General features: G+C 44.0%; 1 long non-coding RNA gene across 18 annotated transcripts in view; it reads right to left on the reverse strand.

Moving 5' to 3' along the window:
• The window catches only part of LOC106629446 (uncharacterized), an 86,744-nt gene that overhangs the window by 57,037 nt on the left and 11,734 nt on the right, over window positions 1-17,973 (reverse strand). For all 18 annotated transcript variants that reach the window (XR_012582558.1, XR_012582564.1, XR_012582571.1 and 15 more), the window contains one exon: window positions 3,886-4,007. This is a non-coding gene — a long non-coding RNA (uncharacterized LOC106629446). The remainder of the gene's footprint in view (window positions 1-3,885; window positions 4,008-17,973) is intronic.

Consider the following 17,973-nt stretch of genomic DNA (forward strand, 5'->3'; position numbering starts at 1 on the left):
CGCTTTTTCTGGGCTTCCTAATTTTAATTTTCTTGCTATCTGTAGATAAAAATTGAGATTAAACGCTGATCTGTTGGGCTTCAAAAGGATGAAATAGATGACCCTGGCAATTTCCAAACTCTGTTGCTGTAGGGAGGTGACTCAATAACTCTGATCCTCTCCTGGTCCTGATTTTATTCTCAAAAACTGGCAAACAAACTGGCCCTTCCTGAGAGCATGAAGGAGTTACAACCCAAAAGTCCTGTAGATCTCACTCATGAACCTTTTACGATCTTAAATATTTCACAATATTCATAAGCCACTTTATAGACTCTGTTAAAATTCAAGTTTCTTCACCCGCTCTCATCGGAGCACCGCTTCCTTTGCACATCCAGACACACCCTGGGCTGTGTATTTTGGGGTAAATTCTGCCCAGTTTTCTATGCCAGCGCCTCGCCTGGGTTCTGCAGGAGCGTGTCCAGCCCTGAGTGACAGAGGCTCTCACCTGGGAGAGCAGCAGGCTGCAGAGGAGGAGGAAGGGCTGGGAAAGCGCCCGGGGCAGGGAGGTCAGGCGCAGGTTAATCGAAGGAAATGACAGTTTGATGGTATGCACGGCCCTGCAGATCACATGTGGGCATTTGCCTGGGAAATATTTAACTGTTTTATCTCTATTTGGGAAGAAAGCAAAGCAAAGTGCAGGAAAATGCAGGAGAAGACATGGGTGGGATGCAGAGATTCCAGCTGGGAGGCAGAGAGAGCCCAAAAGTGCCAATTCTTCACTCACATCCAACACTTCACTGCCATAAAGCACAGCACAGGGGCTGGGGAGGCAGGGAAATTCAATAAACCTCTCATTTACCTTGCTGCCATATTTATCCCAATACTTATTGCTCTGCTCCCAAAACAGGTGCTGGAGTTAAGAAGGGAAACTTTGTGGAAGCTTCAAACTTATTTGTGTCTTGTAATAAACTTGGCTTGGCCACATTCCTGCCTTATTTATGTTTCCTTTCCAACAATTTTTGTGCACTCGGATTTTTGCTTTCAGGAGTTCTTTCCAAACCTGATTTTAAGCATGTGTGAAGGTGGAAAGGGATTTTTAAAAACTGTCTCCTCAAATATTTAATCATGAAATTTATTCTAGTATTTGTCCTTAATTAATTGTGGAATTAAACCAATACCACCTGACTGATCAATCACAAATACATAACACAGCCTGAATTCTGATTTCTACTTTTGATTAATAAAAAAAACCAATGAGTCACAAGAAAAATTTTGACAACTATTTTTTCTTCATTCTTCCTACAGAAAAAGAGGCAAAATTCACTGAGTGAATTATTAATTCTGAGTTATTCATCCAGCCCTACTAAAAACTAATCTGTTTCTTTTTTTTAAGCATCAAAAAGGTCTTTCAAATGGAGGTTGCAATAATGAAATATGGCAGCAGATCTTGAAACGTGCCCATAGCCAGGCTGCAGATATGGAAAAGGTTACAGAACCAGAGTTATTAATCCCCATCACTCTGACAATTGATTTTGAACACAGTCTGTTGGAGTCTTTATAATGCAAGATCATAAATGTTCAGAACTAATTTATTGCTCTTTGTTCCACCTGGCAAAAACACACTGTCAGATTGAGTTGTGTTGACACAAGGACGCAGATGAGAATTTAAGTTGTATTTTTATCCACATTTGTAAATTTGCTTGCCATGCCTGTGTGTGGTTAGAAGAAAAGGATTTAGAAACATTCATGAAGGAGTTAAAAGTGTCTGCAAAGGAACAAAACCAGAGGTTATGCTCTCTTTCCTAAATGGGAAATGTTTGCACAAATAGTGCTATATTTGAAATTTAATAGTAAAAAGTCCTTATTTGAATTTGTCACTATTGATATTTTTGGTTTGCACCCTGTTCCCTGGTATCTCTCATATTTCCATAAGTAAACACGAAAAAACATTTGCTTTATTCACATATTGATTTCCACACCAGGCAAGGATTCCCCACACACCAACGAGGGAGACGCAAAACCTTCCATCCTACCTGGCTTTTTCCATTTTTTAATCAGTCATTTCAAAGCCTGAATCTATTCCATTTATCCCAAAAATTCCTCAGCTTGTTCTTTCTTGCCACCCCTCCTGTCCATGCCAGGGAAGTGCCAATCCCAAAGAGGGACAAGTCAGGGAAGGAGGGGAGAAGGATCCCCTTACAGGGACACAAAACACTCATTTGTAAAGATTAGGGGTTTTTTAAGGATCAAAAAGAATACATTGCAAGATATCTTATTTTAGTAATAAAATCCTGTCCCATAGACCAAGAATTCCAGAAAGGATGAATTACAAGGCTTCCAAAGGCCTACAGAAGCAGGGAACTGAAATAGGAAAAATAGAGAAAAGGAAGAAAAACAGAGGAATGTCTTCACATCAAAAATGCTCCTCTACCAACATCTCCAAAGTATTTTTCCTCAGCAGAAAGATAAACTTGTAAAATTACCATTCTTTTCAAAATAACCACACAATACTTCTTGAATAACACTTTTCCCTCTGACGGATTTTACAGTCCAAGAATACAAACTTTGTCCTTCCATTATCTGGGGGTAGAATCATTTAATTGTCCTGGCAACTTTGTTTCTTTTGAATTCTTATTTTTACCACGATTATGAACTAGGAGAGCTATGGCTGCATGCTAAAACTGCTGCATTCAAGACTTGTAGGCATCTGTGTGATATTGAAATTAATTTCCAGTATAAAACAGTTAACAGAATAACCCTAGATAAAGGCAAATATAATATTAATTCCATTCTTTTTGTTGGCAATGTTGTAAAGTCCATTGCTCAAGTAAAGAGCACTTTGCTGAGCCAGATACAAATTAATTTTAACATTCTTCTTCAAATAGGAATTTTAAAAGTCAAGTAAAGGCTGCAGTAGCTTTGAAACATTTCAGTGATTATTTTAATTACCTATCATAGAGCTGTGAGACTGCAGAGGGAGGGGAGAACAACACCTGGCGTATTCACAATGTTTTTTCTGACACAAAGAAGAAAAAATACTTCCCAAGCCCTCAGACCAACAAAAAGCTCAACAAAGTCAACACAGATTGGGGTTTTGTCAGCGTATTAATGTTGTGATTTTAGCCTGGACTACGCGTTCTTATTCTGTCAATAACAACTTTCACTTTTAAATAAACCCACCAAATCTCCAAACATTAAATCTATGAATTCTGACAGCTTTAAAGCTTGTTTTTCCACCCAAAGCTGATGCACACGTGGGGTTTCTTTCCAGGCTCTGGCTCTACAGCAAATAATAAAAGGTCGCTTCACTTTTGCCACGACTACACAAGGAAAACTCTATTTTTTGTCATTTCGACCCTAAATAGAACTGGGAACTGGAGGTTATTGGGACTCCCGCTGGCCTTTGACACCCAGCACCTCGGGAATGAGGAGAGCTGGGGGGGAAAAGCCCCCTCAGAGGCAGAGTTGTCATCCCCACCCTCCATGTGCAGGGAGCAAGGGCTGACCCCATCGCCGCGCCGCAAACACCGCCGCAATCAACAACAACAAACCCAGAAACCAAAAAGGAAACGGCCTGTCAGGAGCCAGGTCAGCCCGTTTTATTTGCACACGTGTCAGGGAAGATAGAAGGAATCGCTGAATTAAATTAAATCAAAGCAAACCTGCTAATTAAAACAGCTAAAATTATGTTTGTGAAGATGTGTGACTGGTTTCCTGCTTATCTGCAAATACGCCTCCCCATAATATAAACATGTTTCCATCTCCACTTCATTTATAATAAGTCTTTAGGCAGATTGTAATTAGTATTTTGAGTTTCTAATAGAAGATCTATTGTGCTGCTGGAGCAATATTTTTCCTGACCATCAAAATAGTGATTATTTCTGCATCAGTCTCAAGGGTTCTCACCTGTTCTTCTCATGCTGGTCAAAGTCTTGCATCCAATTTATCAGAATCAAATTGGGTATTTGTCTGAACACCATCATCTTCAGAACATATTGCTTGCAGTTAACCACTGTATTCAACTCCACCTACAAGCCAAACCAGAAATTATTATCAGTTCTGCTTGAATTTATCCCGTAGCTGGAATCTCATTCAAGATTTAAAAAATTATCATGATAGGAAATAAAAAAATGGAGGCAAAGAGAAGTTCTGAGTGTAAAAAAATGGTACTATTTACAAAAATCAACTTTTTGTTTCTGTTTTACTTATTCCCAAGTTTGCAGTGCATAATTTTATATAAACCCAATTACATAGCTCAGTGATTTACTGGCAAAGCTGGCCAGGAGAAAATTATCTGGCTTTAGCTAATGTGTGTGCCTATTTACAATCAAAACAAACCCAGAGAAAATTGCAAAATGGCCACAGAGAAAAAAAAAATAGTCACGTCAGAAATGCACCAGAGGTGACACAGTTTGCAGGATGAAAAAAGTTCACCTTGTATTTATAATTTCACTGGATGAGCAACAAAGTGTGGGTATGGGTACAGATTCAGCCTGTCAGATCATGCACTATTTATTTATTTCACTATTTATCTTAGAGCCTGGCTGGGGTCTCCGTGGTTTGGAAATTCTGGTGTTTTCTTTTTGCCTTTTCCATCATTTTTTTGGGATTACTTTGCACAGTTGTGTGGGCTCTGTTCACCAGGATTGCTTAGCTATTTACAGCTCCCCTGGCTCTGAAAAGGTTTTGGGATGCAGGGTTTGGGATGCATGGTTTGTGATGTAGATTTTGGTTTGCAGGTTTGGGATGCAGATTTTGGGATGAAGATTTTGGTTTGCAGGTTTGGGATGCAGATCTTGGGATGCAGGGTTGGGGATGCAGGATTTGGGGATACAGATTTTGGGATTTAGGGCTCCAAGGCCCCAGAGCTGTGTGCACATCCCAGTAACGGGGACTGAGTGGATTTTGGGATCTTCGAGATGAAAATCACAATCAGCAACACTGCAATAACATCTGGGTGTTATTTCTGCTGACAAATCCTATGGGTTTTGTTGTTGAAACATTTCTGACCCAACACAGAATGCCTGGAGGGAAGCACAGGAGCTTTTTTCATTTGTAGCAAGTGACATTTCTAAGACAAAAATACAAACCAAACCTTTGCAGTTTTTTTAAATCACACCACAAATTATTTCAGATTATTGTATGATTCTCTCTGGCACTTGGCACAACTCTTCAGGCTGAGATTTTGCTGGATGTGGCCCAGAGTTCATTTACTCACTCACCTCCAAACAAGAGCTTCCTAAAAATACAGTAAATTGCAAATATGCTAAACCCCAAATTTTGCTGTAATTGCATGTGCCAGCACTAAGTCCTGCATCAATGAGAAACCCCACTGATGTCAGCAGGATTTGTGACAACACAAGATTTCCCTCCCTTCAGCTCAGCTCTGAAACTGGATCCTGGGTGAGCACATTTGAGTTGTGTGGATTATTTGTGATTAAACAGATTTGGATTAAATCACAGCACTGGTTGTCTCCTCAAGAACCCTGTTGGGATGTGCAGCAATCCAGGTGACCTTACAGACTTTTACAACACCGAGCAAACTCTGAACAGCTTCAGGGAACAGGGATTTCTTTTAGCTGTGCAAAGATCAGTTTGTAAAATGTAAGGAGTTAAAATGCTGCTGTCCTGATGAAGGTTTTTCATGCTTTAAAATTATAATTCAGGTGACAGAGAGAAATTTTCTTGCAGGGGAAGCCAATCTCAGCTCAACTCCTTGAGCTCTGTTCCATTCATCAGGATGGAAAACATGGCTGTGCCTTGTGCAGGAAAATTCAAATAAAGGAGAACAATGTCTGAATACAGAAATCCACCAAAATGCCACCAAATCCTAGCTCACCCTCCACTGCATCACTGCACTATCTCACTTAATTTTAAAAAAAATATCTCTGTGAAACCTTACTTTTTATTACTACAGTCAATCTTCATTAAACCCAAAAATAAAATCTATAATTGCTTATATAAATGAGCAATAGGATTAACCATAAACAATAGAAACTGATTTCTTCCTCTCTAGAGGACACAGCTGAGAGCAGAACTTGGTGAAATTACTCTACAGCAACTTCCAGCTCACCAGAGCTCAAGTTGAGCTCCAAATGCTTCACACAATTCCAGTATTCTGGAATTCTTCAGTCCTCCAGCAGCTTGGGAGCATCTGCCCCGTGGATGCTGATACACAGACTCATATCTAACACAGGGAACTTTTGGCAAATGCAGCCGCAGAGGTCATGAGGGAGGAGGGAGGAAAAAAGGCCTGACGGATATAAAGAGAGCCAGGTTGCCAAATTCAGAGGGTTTGGCAGAGTAACAGAGATAAAGGAATCAGCAGCCCAGCTTTGCTCCATGCAGAACCCCGTGCCTGCCTCCTCTGGATTAGGCAGCCTGGGAGTCCCTGGATCCATAGATAACATTGAAGAGAAGAAAGAGAGAGCAAGGGAAAAGTAATGGGAATACTTTTCTGAAGTTTGCTTCAAGTTATCCAGCAGCTCAAAAAGGCTTTGAGCCTAAGATATTTTATAAAATTTTCCAAAGGCTTGGAAAGGCTTGGGGGTGGGAAGCTGTTATATAATCCCTTAACACCTCCAAGAGTTTGTGGAGCTTTCTCTCCCACGTGGACACTGTAGTAAACATTGTGCTCTGAACTCTGCATTCACATTGAAACTGCAGGACTTGGCTGGAGCAGCCAAGCTGTGGTGAAGCCACAGGTCTGGAAACTTCCTCCCCTTTAACATCCATCCTCTCCCACCCCGTCCTCTCCTCCACCAAGGACATTTTTAGCAAGATTGCTCTGCAGCTAATTACATTGCCATGGCATCCAAGTACCACACAGTCACGAGACCTTCTTCTTTTAACAGCCCTTGGCTTTGCAGAGAGGAGTTCATGGGGAAACATCCCTATATTTGGAGAGCTGAGGCACCAGGTCAGAGCCTTTGCCCAGCTCTGCAGGGGAGAGAGTGGCCAGGGAGCCAAAGCAGCTGCATGGCCACCAACCCACCCAGCCCTGCGCCCTCAGGGCTGCTCCAGCAGGCAGATCCGGGATTCCATGAGGAAACCTTGAGTAAATAGAGCCAAACACAGCTCACCTTGTGCACTCTGCAGCCTCCAGCAGGCCTCAGAGCAGTGCCAGGCTCAGGGAAGGCCCCAGAGTGCTTCTGGAGGAGGCCTGGTGCCCTGGCCAGGTGCTCCTGGTGCCCTGTCCTGATGCCCCTGGTGCCCTGCTTTGCCCAGGCAGGAGGTGTGGGGCAGCCTGGCCCCAGACAGGCTCATGGTGGCCCCAGAGTCCTTCTGGAGGGCCCTGGTGCCCTGCCCTGGTGCCCTGGGGTTGCAGGGTGGGTTATCCACAGGGTGCTCCCTGACTCTGAGTTTCCTACAGGCAATGGTCTGAGCTGAGACACCTTGCCAGGATTTCCCTCATGTCCTCAATGCTGTGACCTTGCTGGGAACTTGACTTGCCCCACACAGCTCCTCTGATCCCTTTCAGCTCTTCAAGAGCAGAGCACTGACTTGAAAATCTATTTTCCCCATGCAATTCCTCCACACAGAACCCAATTACTCTTTATTTCTAATTTCTCTCAGCAGTTTCTCTCATCTGTTTCCATTTGCTTCCTCTAACAGATTCTTTAGTCACGTCTGTGCTACTGCAAGAGTTTGGTCATGACTTTCTGCAGCCTGGTGTTTATTTGCCTGTTCCTGCTATCAGATCAGGTGAAACCTGTGTGTTATCTTTGGTGTCACCACCTCTCACCACTCTGATGTTCAAATATTTCTTGCACAGCATTTTCACCAATAATTATTTGAAAAAATTATATAAATATATAAAATAATATATAAAAGAACCACAACAAAACCTGGAGTGAGGGGATTAAGCCCCACTCATGGAAAGCACAGTCCCACCTCCAGGCACTTCACCAGCACAAGTTGTATGAGGGAAACAGGCTCAACCACAGCAGTTTGACAGGCTCCTAATTTATTCAATTAACAATAAACTCACAGTACTGCGTCCTGAACCTGTCAGCCAGCTGAACTGAGACAACCAGCTGAATACTAAAATCTGCTCTGCCACTCAGCCACCTTGGAGCTGAGGGCTGCTAAAATGGAGAGTGGACCGAAAGTAGCCACGAGAGAGGGACTTTGGCCAAAGGTTTAACTTGCTAGAGGTGACAAAACTTGTTCCAACCTGTGCCAAAAAACTGTGGACATCACGTTGTCAGTCTGCTCTACATCACTCAACATGCAATACTTGCTATAGCAGACAGATTAATTAATAGAGATAACAGAAACAGTAGTATATAATCATAAAAGAGAGAGCAGAAACCACAAAGGACTACAGCTTCCCTGTGGCACAGCAGTGATTTTTTTTTTAAGTGTCCAGTCCCTTTTCAACAGCATTTTTAGAGGACTAGCAGCCAGCCAGATACAGCTACGGATAATCAGTGGTGGATAAAGAAAACCCTTCTCCTGACAATCAGCATCTGCACTTTAAGCTGCAGAAGAAACAGCTGCCTGGCTGTTCATTAGAGAGGGGATTTGCCAAACACCCTCCCTGGCGCTCTGTTATGCAAGGTAGCACGATGTGTGTTCTCTCCTTCCTCAGAGATGGAGCCTAAAAGCAGCCATCGTATTTAGCCCTCCCATCCCCCTAAATCTTCCCCACAAAGGACACTGTCACCACCAAAGCTCTGCAACAAGGATCGTTTATATATCTGACAACCTTTAAACCCCCAAAGAAAGGCAGAGGGAAGCGGTAAAGCTCTCTGAAGAGCTCTTTGGTGGAACAAGCAGAATTATGAGCAGCAGGAGAAATATGAGTAATTAAGACAACAGTATATCTATATCTTACAGCTGACAGAGGGAAGCTGCAAGTTAGCTCTGGGCAAGATGTTAGCAGAGGAAAGAACTGAGCAGCCTGTTTCTAATGTTAGTGTTGAAAAGGCAGCCCAGGAAAAAGGCTAAAGGGACAATTTCATTAAAAAGAAGGAAGTAGGTTGGATTAAGAGAGCAGTTAGATGCAGACTTGTAACATTAAAGGAGCAGGTCAACAGCTCTCTGTCACAAGACAAGCAATCATTTGGGGAATCAGCCGATGTGCCACTCTCGCTGTGCTCAAAAGAAAACGCTCTCAAATTATCTATGGGTGGCTTATGGAGAAAATTAATGCTGGGGAATTGCTCCACGGCACAAAACAAAGCCCTGGGGTGCACGAAGGCTGCAGGAGAGCAAAGCACAGCCAGCCAGGATGTTTGCCACCAAACAGCCCTCACCAGGGCTGGTTTTAGGCAGCGGGCACCGACCAGAGCCAGCGTGGTGGCCAGGACACAGCTCTGGCTCCTGCCTGTCCTGCACTGCCCAGGGCTGGAGCCACCCCAGGAAGGGCTGGAGCTGCTCCCACCCCACGGCCCCTCTGACAAGGGCATCCCCTGGGTTTGGGTCCTGCCCTAGCCCTGCATGCTCCAGCGATTCCCAGCTGGCAGGTCGGCCCTTTGTGGCTCCAGCAGCATGGTTTATAGCAGCCCTGGGGCTGTGTTTTCCATCCAGGATATATAAGTGAATTAGTGGAAAATTCGAGCTTACACAAATCACGGTGCTCGGTTTGTCATGGCCAGGCAGCATTTTCTCCAGGCTCAGTCCACGAGGTGTGGGAAGAAACTGGGGGCTGCACCCACAGCTGGGTTTGGAGCTGGGAAGGGAAGTGCTGCACATGAGAGGGGCACAAAAGCCCAAGGGCAGCTCCCCCATGCTCACACATTAATTGTGTGGCTGGCTCAGTCACCTGGGGCTGGCAGAGCAGGACGTGGGGATGTTGGGAAGGAGCCTCCCTCGCCCCCCAGGCTCCATCTGCACGAGCAGGAGATGGGAATCACCCCCAGTGCAATATTTGTGCTGGAGAAATGGCAGAGGGGCTGCTCCAGATTGCCATTATTGTAAACAAGAGCAGCATTTACCCACATGATAAGAGCTGGAGGCAAAGGGCACCAAACGGGGGTCACCAGCTGCAAGTGCTGCTGCCACCCAAGGAGAGGAGCTCCAGCTGCAGCAGGATGGGGACAGGGGAGCCTGGCAGGTGACAAAACCTCTCCCTGTGCTTATCACGGGATTGTCCTGATGTGTCTCTCCCAGCATTTAGGATGTTCCTGCTGTGCCTTTCTTAATTTGCACCTACAAGCCCCAACACTTCTCAAGCACTTCCCTACCAACACCATCAAAACTGATTTGGATAAAAATACACCTGGAATAGATGTTTCACAATGAAGCCCAGCACAGGTATTCCCTATTTTCCTCCCTTGCTTTCTCATGGATCATGGCATTTCTGACCATCCCATCATTAGTTGGTGTAAAGAGCCTGAGGTGAAGGGTTTTCACACAATTCTTTGCCATTTTTCTCCTATAAAGAAGTGAGTGGGGCTGTACAAGGAGCCCAGGCACCCTTTCCTACACAAACCTGCATATTTCAAACCACAAACTCTAATGACTCCTTAAAATACACATTTATATTTAGCCCATAAATCAAAACAGAGAGTCAAATCCTGCCTGGAGAACAAAATCCTCCCGTGTAGCTCTGTTCCATACCCAAGGTATCACAGAGCCTGTGGGTTTCTGCCTCCTGCTTCAGCCACACCCTCACACTCATTGAGAGAGAGGATGGAGCCCTTAAAAACCTCACAAATTTCTCACTTTCCCAAGCACTACAAAGCAGCTAAAATCAGGGAAAATGGCCTCCTGTCGTTTTGTTGACTTGCCAATGAGTTCATTTACCCACTCAGCCCACAGAGCAACTGGAAATGCAGAAATGGTTAATATCCCACCACAAGGCCAGGAACAAGTACCAAACTTTTCTCCCCATGCCAGGAAAAGACAATTGTGAGGCTGAAACTGCTCATCAGCTGCTCTTCCCATAAAGGTGAGCATCCTGACAATTCTTTGGGGTATATTCTTAGAAAGAGCGCTCAGAATTTCATGTTATTATCATATTATAGACAGCATTCCTTTGATAAAGGGTCAGGGATCAGGAAGACAAGAAAAATAAGGAAATAAAGCCCAGCAACAGACAGATCTTTAGCTGGCATAATTGGACACCCAAGTCCAAGGGAACTGTGTCCATTAGCAGGAATGGGTGATCTGACCCATATGCTTTGCCACTTTTAAGTGTGAAGATTAAAACAAGGCACCTAGCAGCAGAAATGGGTTACATTCCATTTCAGAGAGGCTCGGGTTGCCTAAAATTCCGGAGAAATTTCCAGCCTGCCATCATAAAGACTTCAAGGCTGTTTACCCCAACTTCTCAATAGCTCCTTCTAAAAAAGGATGATGAGCAACCATGTTGGGTAAGACAGATTTTTAATGTAATCTGTTTATAGTTTTAGAACAATTTCCAGAATAGAACATTTTTTAAATGTCCTGAGCCTTTTGCATTCTCACTTTGATCATCTCCCATCACGTTATCGTTCAGAGCAGAACGTGATGGAGCCAGGCTAACGAAGCTGCCAGAAATGACATCAGAAAGCCAAGTGACCTGAAAAAAAAGTGCTCCATTTGAGCACCACGCTCTTCTCAAACGTTTTCTTTTTTTATTTCTTTAATACATTTTAATTAATGTTTTACTTTCACTGGATTTATGTTACTTGCATGCAAGCTCAGAGCTTGGTCTAAGTAAAAAGTCCTATTGAAAACAAAAAAAAAAGCTTTATTTGACCAAGGGAAGGCTGTAGGAGGTCCTCAGATAACAATAACTAACAATTCTTTTTGGGGTTGAACAGTTTCAGCGAGGACCGCTTTCTGAGGAGGTTAACTCTAAATAATAATTGTGGATTTTCCAGCCTGTGGAAGGCAGAGATTGCTCCCTGACAGAGTTTATATTGCTAACCCGATGCCAGCAGACAGCTGCAAAAATGAAGTGATATCAGTGATAAAAATATTCTTTCTCCATGCAGGCAGGAGGAATTGCATGGAAGCAAAGGGCAAATCCCAGTGGCCTCTGTGCACACCAGATCCAGCACATGGAGACAGGGCCTGGCTGACGTGCTGATCCCTGCACCTCCTGACTCACGGAGGGCTCACTTTAAATATTTTTTAACTCCTCACATCAAATTTCACAGAGATATCTTGCATTCCTTAGAAAAACTTTATCTGCACGAGATCGTTTTCTGCCCTCTAATTCAAGCTGTGTCAGAACTGGCAAATAACTTGGTTAAAAAATAAAATATCATAACGATGCCCCCACCCCCCCCCGCCTTCTATCTGACGTAGAAACAGATAATTTCTAGTACTAAAAGTGATTAAATTTGGTGCATTTCCAACTTGTATTTTAACAATGCATTACCTCCTGAATTGCTGCATAAATATTAATAGACAGCCTGCTATGGAACTTTTGCCCGTGGTGCCCTTGGAGAGCCACAGTCACGGCGAGGGGAGCAGAGGAGATGAGAGGGAGCCCTGGAGATGGAGGTTCCATCCCCAGCTTCACAGAGCCACCCCGGGTCAGTCTCACAGATCAGCACCACCTCAAAGCCTCGACTTTGTCTGGTAGGAGATGAAAATCCTGCAGGCATTGATCTGCCCCGCGCTCATCTGAAATGCAGCCACAAAAACCCCGCCGGTGCCAAGAAGAGCCGCGCCGATTTCCCCCCAAATTAGCCAGATTTTATTTTTGACATAGTGAGTGCTTTTAAATTTCATCTGCAGATGTTTGCTCCTCTAATCACCTCCAAAAACGGGTGCGTGGCATTTATCTACCTGCATTTCCTCCCTCTGATATAATCTCATTAAAAGTCACCGTGGCTCCGGCTGCCATTTGAAAGAGGCCAAGTGCCCACAGATCCCCTGAAGTCATGCTCAGCCTTCATGAAAATTGGCCAATTATTTAGTTCCCTAAATATGGACTTTGGGGGCTGAAATTCAGAATATCCTCTTGGAAAACCTTTCTGGTCTGCCATAAACCAGCTCTGTGAGAAGACAACACTATTGATTTTTGTCACCCCGATACAAGAACACCACTCAAAACCTTAAAATACTGGCAGTAGAAGGCATGAGAAGAAAATATTTTTTGCCTGCAAACATCTACTGCCCAGCTGTGTTTTGGACACAGGTGGACTGTGCTAAGGGTTAAGTTAATTTAACTTTCACCAAGTTAGAAAGCTCTGAAAGTTTAATCACAATTGAACTCCAGTGGGCAGTTTGGTAGCTCCCAGACAAATGTTCTCATTTTTATTCTTTATAGGCACTGCTCAAATCCTCGTAAACCATATTTAAAGAGGGAGAAATTTCATGAGGGGAGGGAGCTGTTTTATATGACAGAATAAGAGAAAAAGGCAACTTACTGTTTTAAAATTTAAATCCGGCCAAATTACCAGAAATGCTGCTGGAAACAGAACGCTGAGAATTCATTATTTTGTTTCAAAGTTAGTTTATCATAAATCTGCCCTCTGACACGTAATAACTAGTAACATTTCGAAGGTTATTTGATAGTAAGTTCAACAGTGTAGGTGACTGAACATGTGAGCTGCATGATAATGAGTCCCAGGGGAAATCAGGCTTTAGGATGCAGGGTGAAGCATCCCTAGGCTTGTATTCAAATGGAAAAAACATATTCAAAAGTTTATTGTTTATCTCCTAAGAACATCAAATAATACACAGGCCTTTGAATCAAATGCATAAAGCACACTGGAGGACTATTTGCTGGGGGAAAAACGCCTGATTTGATCCAAATTCAAAAAAACTAATAGCTCGTACACTGGAATGCATAGAGTGGTTTTGATATAAAAAGTGGAGGGGAGTTTTTGGGTTTGTTCTTTTGCAGAACTGAGAGGCACAGCCAGTCAATTTGCTGCTGCAGCAGCCCTAGGAAGAGGAGCTCGACAGCTTTAAACCCAGTTGTTCTCAAATCCTCTGCCTTTGGGTACAATAGAGTCCCTTAAGTGTGACAAATACAAATTGCCCTGCTCGGCCAGAATTTCATCTCCAAAACACGGTGGCAGTAATTGATTAATTTGTAGTGTACAAACTAATTTGCAGCCAATAGTGAAAGTGAAAGGGTTTGTTTCTCAGCAGGGAGGTGGGGTGCAAACACCCCGCTCTGCCAGGATGACGCAGTCCCACCTCTCAGCTCGTTAAGCTCTTACCTAACGAATCCTGTGCTGCCTTTATCCAAGTCAGGGGTACTTTGGGCACTGGCTGTGCTGGAAAAGCACGTGAGGCACAACTTTTTTTATTTATAAACCCTCTGCGTGGCAAATGGCGAGGGCTGGGACATTCCAAGCCCGTAACCACGCAGCCACTGGCACCGTGCCACCCGTCTGGAACTGGGATGGGGATGCCATCCCCTGCCACCCCTCTGCAGCAGGGATGGAGATGCCATCCTCTGCCACCCCTCTGCAGCAGGGATGGAGATGCCATCCCCTGCCACCCCTCTGGAGCTGGGATGGAGATGCCATCCTCTGCCACCCCTCTGCAGCAGGGATGGAGATGCCATCCCCTGTCACTCCTCTGGAGCTGGGATGGAGATGCCATCCCCTGTCACTCCTCTGGAGCAGGGATGGAGATGCCATCCCCTGCCACCCCTCTGGGAGCTCAGATGGAGATGCCATCCTCTGCCACCCCTCTGGAGCTGGGATGGAGATGCCATTCCCTGCCACCTCTCTGGAGCTGGAATGGAGATGCCATCCCCTGCCACCCCTCTGGAGCTGGGATGGAGATGCCATTCCCTGCCATCCCTCTGGGAGCTCAGATGGAGATGCCATCCCCTGCCACCCCTCTGCAGCAGGGATGGGGATGCCATCCCCTGCCACCTCTCTGGAGCTGGAATGGAGATGCCATCCCCTGCCACCCCTCTGGAGCTGGAATGGAGATGCCATCCCCTGCCACCTCTCTGGAGCAGGGATGGAGATGCCATCTCCTGCCATCTCTCTGGAGCAGGGATGGAGGGATGGGCACACAGCACCCACCTACTTCTGCCCTCTGGGCACCACCCAACCACAGCTCCTCATCACTGCTCCCCTCCAGCAGTGCTGCCATAGGTGGGGAAGCTCGTGGTGTTTGAGGATCACTGAGTGTGGATATCTCAAGCGCTGGTTTTCCTCTCCAGAGGAACATCTGCCCCATTAAAAGTGATCAAACAGGACTCCTGCTGTTCAGGTGCACAGCCATACCTACCTGCCTTGGGGAATCACAGAGGGGCTGAGGCTGGAAAGACCTTTGGGATCATCCTTTTATAGTTACACAGTCCCCTCTGCCTCACAGGCTGCTATTTCATAGTTTGGACATCGAGAACAAAATTAGCCTTAATTTCAAGATACCTTTCAATAATAAAATCTATTTTCCTCACATCTTTTTAGCTTGTCCTCCTTTTTAAACTCATTGCTTAAATCGTTATATACCATGTGCTTGAACAGTGAAAAGTTACACAACATCTCTCTTACTCAACATCACCCTATCAGTCCTAACTCTTAATATTATGATTACTTTTTCAGAGATGCAACTGGCAGAGCTTTCCTGACACGCCACAAATCCTAATTATCATCAAAACTCTAAATTCTATGTTAATGAATATCAGGGGTTGAAACGCTCTTATCTTGACAAGTTCTAAAATATCCACTGAATGTTTGTTTATTCACTTCCTATATCAGTATATATTTCCAGACCTTAACTTTGGGAAAACAACAGCATTTAAATAAGCAAAGGCAAAGATAAATAAAACCAAGCAAACAGGCAATAACTCTGTCTAAAATGCTTTTTGCTATATTTAAGGAGGAATTACCACAGAGGAGATGATTGAACCCTAAGCTGTCTGAAAGAAAATAGATTTAGATGGAGAACTTTTTTGGTTCCTTCCTTGAAACATAATCTTACTCACTGCCCAACTTTTGCTAATGCTTACATGTGGAAGATGCACTGAGGAAATTGGGGCTGTATTGAAATAAGACACAAAAACCCCCCCTGGAGCTGTAAAAATGAAAATTAAATAAGAACGGGCAGAACCGGATCAACCTCAAACTTTGCCTTTGATTCCAGAAAAGAGTTAAAAATGCTCTTTGGAGCTGGAGCAGGCCCTGCCCAGCGCTGGGATATGAAAGAGTGCATAAATCAGGGGCTCATTTTCCTATCAGGCGCTGGAGCTGCCGGCTCCGTTATCGGCGGCATCCGCGGATCCGCGGCGAGCGCTCGGCTCGGGCCCCGGCCTCTGTGTGGTCTTTCAGAACTGTCGTTATCAGCTTTCTGTTTATTATTGTGCTCAGTTTAAAGGGAATTTGCCAAGTGATCCCTGGACTCCAATCTTTAGGCCTGTTGTCAGGACAAATTAATTTCTGTGGAAACCCACTGTGCCTCAGATACCATCTAGGAAATGTAGGATTAATGGAGTCCCTGTACAACACGCTTTGTAGTGCGCTGCTGGGGGAGGGGAGCGGGGCTGCCGAGCCTCAAACCTCACCAATAAAGCCCCTGCACTTTGGGGGACTTTGGGGGGACTTCATCTGCTTTTTACTCCATCAGTGATATTTAAAATAAAGGCCAGTCGTCGAAAGGAGCGGGGCAACTTTTAACAAAAAGAGCGGTGAATGGAAATTCTCAGCTGCCAAAGAGGAGGGACCTGAGGTCTAATTATCAATATTTTATATTTTACCCACTCAAGCCAATCTCATCAGTAGGAAAAACAGGATATTAAAAGAAACAGTCTCCTGTGAATCTTACTAGAAAATAATGAAACCCCACACATGATCCCTTGGAAAAGAGGTATGAAAGCTGGATTTCCTACAGGGCTGGGGCATTGCTGTGCTAGCTGACTTTTGGGGCTGTTTTTAACAAATGTGTATTATTTCATTGTTGAAAATGTTTGTCAGTTCTTGCAATGAGTAAACTTATAAAATTATTTTTCTGGGGGGGGAAAGGAGTGGAGAAGAGAAGAGAAGAGAAGAGAAGAGAAGAGAAGAGAAGAGAAGAGAAGAGAAGAGAAGAGAAGAGAAGAGAAGAGAAGAGAAGAGAAGAGAAGAGAAGAGAAGAGAAGAGAAGAGAAGAGAAGAGAAGAGAAGAGAAGAGAAGAGAAGACTCCAATATGCTTTTATCAATCTTTTCTCATTTTCAGGAGGATGACTCTGCCCATGGTGAGATATCCAGGTTAATATCAAACACATTGAGAATTCTTGCCCTTATTCTTTTCTCTCCAAAGATAAATCAATTGATAATACACAGGACAAAGACAGCAGACCCACAGGTTCACTTTCTCTGTGGTGTTCCATCTCATGACTCCTCTGTGGAATCAGAGAGTTAAGTTAGCCCAAAGTGGCACAAAAACACCAATGAGATCACAAAATTAAAATAAAAATTAAAAAAAAAAAAGAGCTACCTCTCCTTTCCAAGAGCTAAAGCAAAATCTGACTTTCTAACACATTGTTCCAATATTACCCTGTCAATAGCAGGGCTAATTTGGCAGCAGAGCATTTTTAGAGCACTCCTGTACCTCCCAAGCCTGGCAGATGCAGAGGCTGCAGCTCCTCTACAGAGGCTGTCCAGCTCACAAACACCTCCACACACTCAGCTTCTCCTCCTTAGAGCAATGCAAAAATCCCTGGCTCCTGTGTGACCCCAGTTTGGAGCGGCATTTATGGACCAGGTTTGTTTTGGGAGTTATTTCATCAGTCCTAAGCTCACTTGCATATGAGAACTGCTTTTGTTCTATTCAATATTCCAAAAGAGTGTGTTCTTCCCTAACTAAAACATTTAATCTTGAGAGACTTTTATGTGCCCGTTTTTAACTATTGCAGAAATTCAATTAACTCCATAATTATGAACACAATTACCATGGAGTGTTCCATGTGATTTGGTGGTAGCAGTTACATGGCACACACATACACTCAGGTTTGTGATTACAAAACTTACAGCAATGATAACAAAAGCCAAAAATTCCCAAATATCATCCTTATTCTTTGGATTGCATGTATAAATGGTTTTTTAAATGCTGCTCATATTTTTTTCCCCTGCCCATGGCAGCGGGGCTGGAATGAGACA

The sequence above is a fragment of the Zonotrichia albicollis genome, chromosome 14 (genome assembly GCF_047830755.1).
Source record: "Zonotrichia albicollis isolate bZonAlb1 chromosome 14, bZonAlb1.hap1, whole genome shotgun sequence".
Classification (NCBI taxonomy): Eukaryota; Metazoa; Chordata; class Aves; order Passeriformes; family Passerellidae; genus Zonotrichia; species Zonotrichia albicollis.